The sequence below is a fragment of the Mya arenaria genome, chromosome 4 (assembly GCF_026914265.1).
Source record: "Mya arenaria isolate MELC-2E11 chromosome 4, ASM2691426v1".
NCBI classification, from domain to species: domain Eukaryota; kingdom Metazoa; phylum Mollusca; class Bivalvia; order Myida; family Myidae; genus Mya; species Mya arenaria.
Genome location: NC_069125.1, coordinates 9,272,600 through 9,285,599, shown reverse-complemented (window position 1 = coordinate 9,285,599; position 13,000 = coordinate 9,272,600).

Genomic DNA, 13,000 nt, shown 5'->3' with positions numbered 1-13,000 from the left:
ATACACCAATTTGAGTGGATAGGCTCTCGTAAAAATAATTGTAAATAGCTTTCAAAGAATTCGAAAATCATAAAATTTTCAGTACATTATTACAAAAATCTATAAATGCACCAACAGTAATTGTTACTTAGGATAGAACGTGAGATTATATTATCCCTTTGTAAATTTGTTACAGTGATGCAAATATGTTGCGATGATTAAATTGTCAAATATGTTTCTGCTAAATAATTTTGTCTACAAAAATGTACCAGAACATACATGAGGCTACGCGCTCCAATTCTTCTATTCGAATCGCAATTTAAGTTATTATTAATCGTTATAATTCAGTAGCCCTAAATTTGATTTTGCAATAATGAAACATACATTTTCTGTCTTATATAATTATATTTCCGTAGTTTTGTTTTTATTTGAACTAGATAGGATCATGTACGACTCCTTGGTATGGTGATGTTCTGATTATTATTAAAAAGTTGTATATATGTATGATTATCTCAAAGTGGTATCTCCGTAACTTCATTATCAATTCTGTTTTTTTACGAATACATTGGAACGGTTCTTTACTTGAAATTATTTGTGCATTCCGATAGTGTCTCGAAGTGCTTATCCAAGAACTAGGTTCAAGATCATAAAACGGCATGTTGTACCGTGTGCATGCTAAGTTCGAATAAGGTAGGCGACATCAGCAAGACCAAGGGATGCCTTCGATCGTCTCAGTTGTTCAACGATTCATCTCAGCAGATAAGTCAGAGATGGTATTTATCGTATACTGTTTCCACTGATATTTCATACTTCTACATACATCTTACTAAAATATCCCTACCGAAAATATTCGTTAAACCTTTATTGTCATCAATCAAATGTTTATAGAATCTGATGTAGTAATTTCTTTTTAAGTAGTATATCTCATTTACTTGCCTAAAATTTGGAATACGTCGTGAAGTAAACACTTCAGTCATTATATAAAACATATAGTGTGTCAGTTCAATATAAACAAGTCTTCTGAATGATAATTCAGTAACATTTATAGGTAGATTACGATAATTAAAATTGGAGTATTACGCTTTGAAGATGGCAACAAGATTATGCCTATTTGGTGTGGATTGCAAAATTTGTATGTACAATATCCCAACAAAATGAAGTGCAGAAGGACAGTTATAATCATTAAATATTGATAACATTTAATTCCTTGTAATTTTCAATTTAGCGGCCGAATAATATGTCTGGAATTGCCGTTGGAGCAAAGTGTGCGATCTCCATAACATATAGCAAGGGGAGACCACTCTTGACACTTTTGGACAATGACTTGTGAGATCACAAACACGTACTTGCGGAATTGGGATATGCATTACAAGTTTGTGCATCATTGATAATTTGTATCTTTTAACCATATTAAATACCATTCTGTGGTACCTTTCGTGCACTTGTGCGAATTGTCTCATAATATGCATCATATTTATTAATAAGTATAGTAACATATTGACAAATGGCCAGTAAACGTTTTTTACCCGCGATTGAAATGACACCTTGTCTGTCACATTACCTTGACCTTTTACTTTATAATTAAAACAAACAGACGAACTTAAGTGAATCATGAATATGCGTATGCATTTGTGCGTTTTACTTCTATACACGGTAGGTCGTAAACTGATAACGTAAAGCGTGGATAATATCAAGTCAAAGCAATGATAAAACCATACAATGTGTCTCATATAGATGTAGATTCTGTTTGAAGGCACATGAGTCCAATTCATAAAAAAAATATAACTTCACAAGACATCAAACATTAATAGCAAAATGTCATCATCGGTAGATATTTGGGTAGGCGCCTTAGCACGGTCAGTGAAAATTGATTTTAACTCACCGAGAGTTAAAGCTTGTTCATGAGCGCTCATCGACACCATTGCTTTCAGATCATACAATTTTAATATAATGATAAAAAAGGATAAATTGGCATATAGTTACACATACAATGCTTCTCCTAGAATCTGATGTACTTAATACCTTTTTAGAGCTGCTTATATGACAGCTTGGCAATTGGTCCGGTAACTACTGTGTTATTATCTGGTACGTTTTCCATTTACACAACATTAGCAACGAAGCAGAGCGTTATAGGATATGGGGATATCCGGCGATCTGTAATTCAGAAAAGTCAGTGACTGTGTATCGGCATTTGAAACCACGATCGAGAGGGTCTTCCTTGTTTTCGTCTATACATTATTTCACATATCGGAATGGTTACGTGGAGAATGGGCTTAACCGTGCTATAACTACCGTTCGGATTCAAAACTACGCTTTTCGCTTTCTTCACAGCAACGGTTACGTCAGCGTTACTCGGCCTGTTTGAGCTGATCTTGAAACCTTTCACTTATCCTTTTGTTATTTCTATGAACTGTTGAATTTTATTCGTGAAATAGCATCCGTATAACCTTTATGTACCTTTAGTCTTATGTATTTGTTCATGCATTTCTGTCTGCCTTCTTCGAAATAGTTTTTTGAATTCATCTGCAATGACAAAAAGCTGTCGATCTGATATTAGATGCTTGATAATATCCGGTCTTGAAAACTTTCTATTTATGTTATTTATTTATCTATCTTTTAATGGTTCAACCAACCCTTGAAACACAGCCCGTTGTATAAACTAAGGTTTATTAGAAATGTAGATTGATATTGCATTTGTTATACTTAAAAACAAACAATTGTTTGACAATCCAGACTGAGTCGAATCTATATATCATGATCAAAACTTAGCATAAAGCAAGAACGCAAAACGCACCAAATTGCTTCGTATACATGTTATTACATGCAATTTAAAAATATGAACAATCAAATGGCGAGTCATTTTCACCCCTCGGAGTCCATGTCACGTTTCACTTTTACTTATGAAACACATCTAAACTAATTAAGATTTTCGAAGAAGTTGATGTTGACTATTACGAGGCTGATGTTTTATTGTGAAATAATTTATAAATTTTTGGATAAGTGAGAGTTTAAGGCTATAAACACTTGTAGTACTCGTTTTCCGGTGAACTCCAATTTCACTGTTCGTTCCAAGGCGGCAATATTTTCATTATTTAGTAAAGCTAATGTGTGTATGGTCTGTTTGTGAAAATTGTACGTGTATATGTGGTTTATGTTCGTTGATGTCGCTTGTTCAGTGTCAATCTGGTCCTAGCCACCTGTCTTTCAACAAGGTTTGTATTTGATGATTTGGCTACTCGACCTGTTCCTGTAGTTGTCATTGTATGAATGTTGTATAAATACGATATGTCATTATGAGCATAAAAAAGTGTTTAGAACGTTCGATTTCAGATCCAAATACTCCATAAAACATTTGAATGCCTTGATACCATATCCAATACAATAAAAGGGCAACTAGTTTTAAATAAACAAGATGGGAGACCCTGTACATACAAAACAAATAATATACCCCTCTGCTGTTTAAAATTTCGCTAATAACTAGACAAAACCACGCTCTCATTTCTTTCTTTTTATGTATCATTTGTGCATTTTCTAAATTTTAAAATTTTGAATGTTTAAAAGATAGGTACTTTAAATTGAGTCACGATAAACAATGGATTATGCATCGAAGATTAAGCAAATAATCTGGTTGAATGAAATATCATACTTAAATCCGCTCCTTATAAGATATTTGGAGAAAAGGGGACAGGATGATAGATATAGCTAATCATTCCAATGGTTTCAACATTTCTTTCATTTGGATACAGTTTTTATATAACCTAAATTTACGACTCAACCAATTATTTCAATTCCATAGTGGATAACTGTCGATGTTGATACTTATGTGTAAAACTCCAGAAACAAACTCAGTAGCCAAAAGTTCAAACATAAATCCGGCTTAGTGGCACTGAGTAAACGCCAAAGACATAGAACACAAAAACAAAAAATGACAACAAGAAACATGGAACAACAGCACCAAACTCGTTATGCCCGAGTGTTATCTCGGTGATTTGTTTTTAGCCTTTCGTCTTCTTTTTTTTACTTTGAAGTTTGTACTTATTAAAAAAATCTTACATACAATACAAACCTCATCATTAGCAGGTAGGCTGCTGTGATGTTTGTGCCAACATTATGTGCGTAAAACACTCATCCACAAAAACTCTCGTGAAGTGTAATAGTGAATAAAAAGAACATTATTCGCTATAAACAATAAGCTGTTAGTCTACATGTACATGACTGTGCCAGTTCGGAATTATTTTGAATCACCTACGTTTAATTCACACATTAAATCAGATTAAATTACGATTATGAAAAGAAATACACTAATAAACATATTTTTAATTTTATCCTAACAGCTCCTGTTGTTTGTGTAAACAAGAATTGGGTATTTTGAATTCACTTTATTTTAGATCATATTTCTCAAAATAAAAAAAATAGATCATTGATCTTTTATCCGAAGATTTGAAAAAGTAACACTATCAATGAATAATAACTTTTTCTTGTTCCAAAGGTTATTCAACAAGGTACTGTAACGAGAAATAAAATTGGCTTTAATTAAGTTCGTGTACTGTCGGTCTTTAAAAATATTGAATTTGGAATCATTACATTCAAAGCAATATCTCAACTAATAATGATAAGCCAAAATTTTAACTAACTGTTGTACGTGTCTTATGTCGAAAAAAACCTTTACTGGACAGAAATGTTAGCAAAAAAGGAAAATGCACTGTTGGCTACCTTTCACCAGGAGATATTACTCTCCGAAATAGTTTTTGATCATGCCTTTTCAAAACCAAAGAATACAAATATAGAGCAACGCCTACTCCTCAAGACAAGTCATAAATCGATTCAAACCACAATCTTATACTTAATTAGAAATAAAACATCATATAAATCATTAACTGACAGGGAAGTTGTCTTGATTAAAATTGATTACCTGGATAACTCGTTATATATCGTCTGGTACCTTGTTCTATAAATTGTTGTTGTTTTTGTAACATAACTTACCAAGGAGTATGTAAATTAACATGATTTTCTTGCTTACATCACAATTTGCCACAGTTTCGAGACACTGATTATTTGGATAAAGGATGAAACATTACTAAATCATCAATGGCTTTAAAATCGGAAGAGAGCATGTAAGCATAGAACATATCTAAATCTTGAGTTATTGCATTCTTAAAAGTGTTGAAGCTGAAGATCTAGGCTCCATCATATCATCAATTGCATATCATGTTATTGCATCCCAATTTTAATTGAACAAAGCTTACATTTTTCCGCACTTCATCTTAATATAATGTAACTGTTCTTGTTCATTTCAATCCCGTTTTTTCATGAACATGATTTATTACGAGACATGTTTTGGACACATACATTAACATAGTTGCATGGTGTTTAAAGTTGTGATCGGTGACAGTATATACAATAAGCAGTGCACAGCAAACACGCATATCTATATTATCAACACATTAGTGGAAGAAAAGGTTTGATGCCAAGGGGAAATGTAATACATTTGTGGAGATGGTCTTAATCGAGGTTCCATTGACTGCAAACAACCAAAGTTTATGTTGACATCCGAGGGAGTCAACAACTATTTTCGCGACGTGCACGCGCCAGCGAAGAAGTTACACAGAAGCAAACGTTGGCCTTTTTAATTTCGTTTACGTTGTTCTGGCTGAATTCATTCGTTAATATAAATGTTGAAAAAAATATTAATATATAGCCAGCCTTAAAAACAGATGGATTATTATGTTTTAAACCCAATGTCTGGGTCATCTAATTTTTCATTAGAGTGGAAATGAATGTGTTACATTTTGTACTGTTATTTAAAATACATCAATTTGCTACTTTTCAAAATTTATCGGGGAATCAAAGACAGTTTTCGCAGAGGTCTACTATTATTTCCATATTAAAATTAAATAACAATCAATTATGGCAAGTTTTGAAAGCAAGGCAACATTTATTTTTGCAATAACGCACTAAATACACGTTAGGACCGCTGAGTATAAATCTCACTTTTTTAAGTGTTTGTCTAAATAATGAATCAATCGTTTCGAATATTTTTCTTATACTCAACTTGACTGTGTTTGAAACCATAGCGAATTCGTGTATATTATAGTAGTATGCATCTTATTTATCATATATAATTAATATGTCATTTAAGTGTTTGCATGCTGGCGTCATCGAAGACGTCGATGATGACTCCGACAGTGGAGATGGATGCAAAACAACAAAAGACAAGCTAATTAAGTGCCTCCTGATTGTGCATACGTGTTCGTGTCAATGCCGCCTCATCACAGTCAGTGATCCTTAACTTAAATTTATCGGGGATAAAAACTAGCTCATTACAGCTCAACCTTGTTGGACATTTACCAAGAAAGTGCTAAAATCATACAAATGTGATAAATTGGCAGTACGTGACACAGACAATACTTCTCGATGGATCGGCCGACAGCTTGGCCATTGAGTCGGAAATCACTGCCTCGTATATATCTTCCATAGACAATGCACTGGAGAAAACATCATAAGGCACGATGATTTGTTTGCCTTATGACATCATCGACGGAAATCCCGGTACTTCTTGCTTGTTCACTCATTGGTAATGAAGCAGAGAGTAATGCACTGGGCGTATAAGATTTAAGATTAAGACTATTTTGTTATTAATAAGGTGATTTCATATTGGCCCAGTTATTTGTCCGAGGTTAGATGTAAATACCGCTGACGACATCGTCGTCGGATATCCCGGTACGGTACTTATTGCTTGTTCACTCATAAGTAATAAAGCAGGGAGTAATGCAATGAGCTAATCGGATGTATTATTAAGATTATACTGTTATTGATAAAGTGATTTCATATTGGCCCAGTTGTTTGTAAATACTGCTGAACGAGGACAAATAACTCGGTCAATATGAAATCACCTAATTAATAAGTATTTTATTAATTAACTATTACGACATTTTGGTTAAAAACATTCTAATAACTTACCTTAAGTTTATATACGAAGCATACGTATCCCTGATTCATTCATGGTGTCTGCTTTTCTAGACTTGGCTTTGCTGATTTTGACATGCATCCTTAAGATACATTGCACATACTTATGAATAAAGCACTGAACAGCCTAAGGAAGAGTGTTTTTGCTCTTTATTTCGTAAACCGTTTGCTATAAGAACAAAGTATTCACCTTTCCTCGGCTATCTTGGCGGTTTCCAAAAAGATAAAGAACAGGTTAAAAACAACGATAATATCCTACCGTAATATTCAAATGGTTGAATAATGTTAAAGGCTAGTAATTCCAAATAGCTTTAAACGAAGCACAAAATTGTCGATACAGTGGAAAACGGAAAACAAAATGGCTACCTTTTAAAACAAGTCCCAGCATATTTCTCATATTAGGTGAGTTTCGACAGCCAATGAAAATGGTCCATTTCTCAAATCCTATATTTGGCGAGTTTTGTAGACAATCAAAACGGAGTAAACTCATATTGGCCGAGTTTGGGAATATACATTGTGGTCAATTGTCTGGTATTGGTACAGCGATTGTCCCCGTATCGCGTCAAAATACGTAATAGTTTATTAATAATAGCCAATATTGCACCGTGTTTAGATGGAATGTCCTTGTTCTGTTACAAACTAAATAAAGAGACGTAAAAATAACTAAAACTTATGCTGTTATACAGACTATTCAAATTTATATACAATCATATGGTGGTATAACCATATGATTGTATATATTTTCAGTATACGGAATCCATATCACTGTTTACTTTCTCCTAATGTGACATCTATATGTATTGTTATAATTACATTTACGTTCGAGGTGTGAAACATTTATTAGTATTTATAAAAAAACACAAAGAATACGTACTTGAGATAGCACTAAACAAACACGACCATGTATATAAAGTAGTTACTAACGGTTCACGGCTTCATAAGGTTTTGTTAAACAAAGAACTACTGAGAAACACTATAGCATCTGTAAATCATAAATCAATTTATTTCCAATTATTTTTAAGAGGAGAAAGTCACATTTGTTATACACTAAGCACATTTAGCGAAGACGTTTCGTCTATTAAAGTCATCTATAATAATAATTGCATTAAATCCCTTTTCTAAGAGATGATTATATGCTTTTTTTATCAGGAAATTACAGACTGAATGGATGCAACTAAATCCTCACAGTCGTGAATACCATAACTAATTACTTCAAAAAATACATAATACTTTTGATAATAAACGGCCATATACAATTTTTTGTACTTAGGTTGTCCAAGCTTTCATGCGGACATTTGATCTTTTGAGGAAGATGATTAAACTGTTTAAGTATTGATAAATGTTGAGTTCCTCAAAATAGGATTAATTTAAATATTATACATCCGGGCTTGTCTCTGTAGTATCATTGAATTACTGAAATATGCAATGGTACGCTCTACAATAACAGTTCTGGCTTTCAACTAAAAGTATGAAAAATATCTACATTTTTCTCAACACGAGTCAACCTGTATAGAATAATCCGTTTCATTACCAAACGCTACATATATTAGCCTTGATTCTATTCACAATGAAACAAAGGACCCTTTAATGAAATAGTTTGGTCCGACAGAACAAGGTCATGCCTTGTTTATGAATCTTTAGTTTATTTTATACCTTTGAAGAAATTTGAGACTTAATGAAAGGTACTTTAAAGATACACGTGGTAAACAATGCATTAGTTAATACACTGAAAAAGTAATTTTGCTGAACGAAATATGATACTTAAAGAGACATTTGGGCCAGTGACTCCGTTTGCTAATCGCTTCAAATGTATCAAGTTTTTATGACATTCAAACGCCCAACTCACCGAATTAGTTTCATAGCAAAGAGGATAGTTGTCGATGTACGGGAATAACACAGTAAAACACCGACAGAACAGTCCAAGTATGAACGAACGCGCGTTTGGAAAAATCTTTATTTTTTGCTAATTATATTTTAATACAATATCTGAAATCGTGATATGTCCGTCTCTTTTTGACATATGGCTAAATTTTTCTGTCCCGAGACTTGCAGAGTTAAGGTCATCATACCATATTTACTGCGATCCAATATAACAGGGAAGCAATTACGGTCTAGCAAACATGTTTAACCGACTTGTTAACATTACCTTTCAATTACATGATCATGTATTTTTACGAATGCCACCTTGTTATTTTATATTGTTTGATGTAACCTTTAAATGTTCATATCATTATATAATTATACTGACATTTGGGGAAACTATTTTAAGACTTTATCTAAGTTTTATATGGTGCTGATAATCTGCTTTTTCTTTGGATTATTTTATAACCTTTAAACATCATCAATCAATATTTTATAATTATGCTCAATATAACCTTCTATTTTAAGAATATGCATGCTTTTAATATCATAAGATATTTTATTTGCCAACTGTTCACCATATCGAATGGATTTCTATTCGACATAGTGGCTGCATCAAGCAATCATATTGTTAACCAAACCCTTACCATCGATTTAAGGGTTGTTGTTGTTATTTCAGATCGTTTGTGAAAAAGGAAATTTTAAGAATTGAGTAAATTTTGGGTTCGGATAACATGACATAAATTTAGTTATTTTCAATGACCAATAGAACAAATAAATTGCAATATATATATTCACTATTCAGTAATCTGAGTTTGCGCAGTTTTCATCACAGACAGGGCAATTATGAATATTTTTCATATTTTAATTAAAATAAACAACAATCAAATCCCCCTTTCTATATTCATTCCCTTAAACTGTATCTATACTGCTAAAAACATCTTCCAAATTGTAAGTTATTGCTGAAAGGCATGAACGAAATAGTCATATCCTTTATTATTGCAAATACACATTAACAGAGTTGGTAATAGGAAATCAAAATGAACACTCGTGCTGCCTTAAAATGAGATCGTACCCAGTAACCGTCTGCTAATTGAAATTGATAAAGCATTTTCCTATACAGCAGGAGTAGGTCTGGTCACACTGACCTACTAAAATATATTGCAAAAATCTGTTTATACTTGAAATGAATATAACCTGGAACATTACAAAGGCTTTAGTTATAAAACACCTACTTGACATTTTATTATGAAAAGGTTTTTAGTATGATACAAAGGTCTTTGCCAAATAATAATTATGTTTCCGCCATGAATTACCATGGAATGAAAAATGAAATTCATTTCTGCAAATCCCACAATATTGGATGGCATATGCTGATCTACGTAACCACAGACACCCACTGCTGAAGTTTCAGAGCAGTACAATCCGGTTTCTGGGCAAGTGCGCTGCACAAATGCTGAGGGCAAAACTATCAGAGGTTTGGTTGCAACAGATATTATCATTTACCATGTTCAACTACAGCAAACTTTTAATTTCATGATGATTATCTGTCTTTGAGTGTACGTTTTCTTTCACTAAGCGCATTTGTTATAAAAAGGTTTCTGTTATAGTAATAAAGCGGTAAATGCAACAATTAGGAAGTGTTTTAGAAAGCTAAAAGAAAGTCATGATCTCGTATACACATTCAGAATAGATTGCATGTGAATAAAATTATATGTATTGACTTTTAACATGTTTATTTTTTTTTATCAGAATTCGGATGTTGCAATGTTGTATTAAATGATGAAATTTCAGTTGATCGTTCAAATTGCGAATTCTTGCCACTGTGTGATAATGCTTTGTAGCAGTTATTTCAATAAAAAGTATTCGTTAACGCGATTGCTATTTTGGTTCCAATTTGTCGAAAATATTTATGTACCGTACTCAATACTTTAATCAACATATATTACCCCTTTACAACCTAGCATTGTTCAAAAGTTTAAAGGCTTTTACTCTGTTAGAATTATATTCAATTATATACATTATGCGCGTTTTTTTAAAACTCTCATTACATTACTAGCGCTTACACTGACATGTAAGCGTTGTAAAAATCATCGACGTTAACTAACAAAAATAGCGATAAAACAATTATCCTGTTGTTCTTATCGGTATAGCTAACGTTTACGTTACGCTTACATTAGCGTTAGCATCAGCGTTAGTTTCTGTTAAAGTTTCAATAATCCTTTACAGATCTTGTTGTCTGCTACAATTCAAGAAAGAGCTTGTACAATCTGCTAATTTAGCTCCTGAAGTGAATAATAGAACAAGAAATGAAATTATTGTAAGCGTTATACTTGAGTTCTGAGTAATAAAAAATGGAAACAATGCTAAAGGGTAAGACCAGTACTCGAGTATTTACACAATACAACATATTGTTCTTAACGTTGTTTTGTTTTCTTAAGAACCTTATAAAGGCATTTGTTTATGCACAAATATAAGTTAAACTATTAAAAATGTCAAACTGTTTCAAAATATGAAAGATCTCCCGAATTAGTTTTCTTTCTACATACAAAACACAAAGATATCAATGGTGAACTCAGTAGAGCAAGAAATTCGAGAAATTGTGACAGGTTTTATTTTGAGATGAAACAAATTATTAATTCCGAGCTGAATTATTTAGAACCATTATGTTCTCTCGTTTTGAAAACAAATTAACAAAGAGCTCTTTTACAGGAAATGAACAAGAAAACCCCCAGGGAGATTGCTCAATTTGGCTTCCAGGTGGTCTTGAACAATTAGGAAAAGCAATTAAGAATCTTTACATGTAAAACGTTGCCTTAACCAATAATGAGTTCCCAAAAATGGAAATATAATGGTTTCGTTCTGTGAACCCACACAAATTCAACTGATTTTAGCTGTCAGACTTGGGCGATGTTTTATCCAAAGGTTACAAGGTATGAACACTTTTCAATAATGCTTGAGAAACCATAGGGACAAGACTAGCAGTCAAACGTTTAATATTAAAAAGAAAAACTTGTTTGAAGTCAAACGGATAATGCCTGAAAGTAACAAAAACACATTGTCACTAGACAACACTAGCAAATACATTTAAATACCGTTATGAATAACTGTTTTATGGAGGTTTGTAGCCACAATGATTAATTGGGCCGAAGACGACAAACAACGATAAGATAAGCATTCATATCCGCTGTTAATGATTGTTTGGTTTGAAAAGGTTAGTTAAACAATGATTTCCTGGGGTTAGAGACACCAAACAAGAATTACATAAACAGTAAGTTATAGTAACCAATGGATGTAGGGGCTTCCAACTTTGGACGGTCTCTGAAAATAAAGGTTCACCAGTGGTAAAAACCAATTAACGAGCACTTAATCCCAATAATGGGCCCAGAAGTGAAATGAAAGTAACGTTCCTGTTTCATGACACGATGTCCTACACCCAAACAGACAACAAGAAAGAAATACGCAACAAACACTGTTTCGATGAGAAGCCCTTAAATTATAGAAGAAACGAAAACAAACACTTTCAACACAGCAAAACGAACTTTTAGTGTAGACTTACTTCGTAACAATATTGCAATTTTTGTACAGAGCAATGATGAATTGCATATACCTTAGTAAATCGAAACAAAGATAAGGAACCGCTACATGCTAATGGCAAACGTTTTACTCTGAGTTGTTTCTCTTGTTATTTTGCTGAAGAACTAAATATTGTGATTAGTTTACGTATTTTGAATAAGACTTTTATTTGCCTAATGAAAGCAATTTTTTGTTCCATTATAATGATTTTTGAAATTATATTTCCACTACCGTTGAAATGCTGCTTTTCTAACAAATTGGGTGTGTATGAATATCATTTTATTCTTTATTTTACTATTTACCATATATTTTCTTAAATTAATAGAATTAAAATAAGAAACTCATCTAAAATGTCAAAATAAAGAACATGATTGGTATAATGTTGCGATGAAAACAATTATAAGAAACACACTAATATTACATCTGTATTTACCGTTAACCTTCTTGTTCCAATGTCACTCATTTAGCTGAACGAGATTTAAAGCTGCACTCTTACAGATTGAACGTTTTGACACTATTTTTTTGTCTTGGTTTTGTGAAAATCCAGGGAAATCAGTCATATAAGACTGCTGGCAAAAAATTAGATCGCATATTTTTATATTTAAGTTCTAAGTTTATT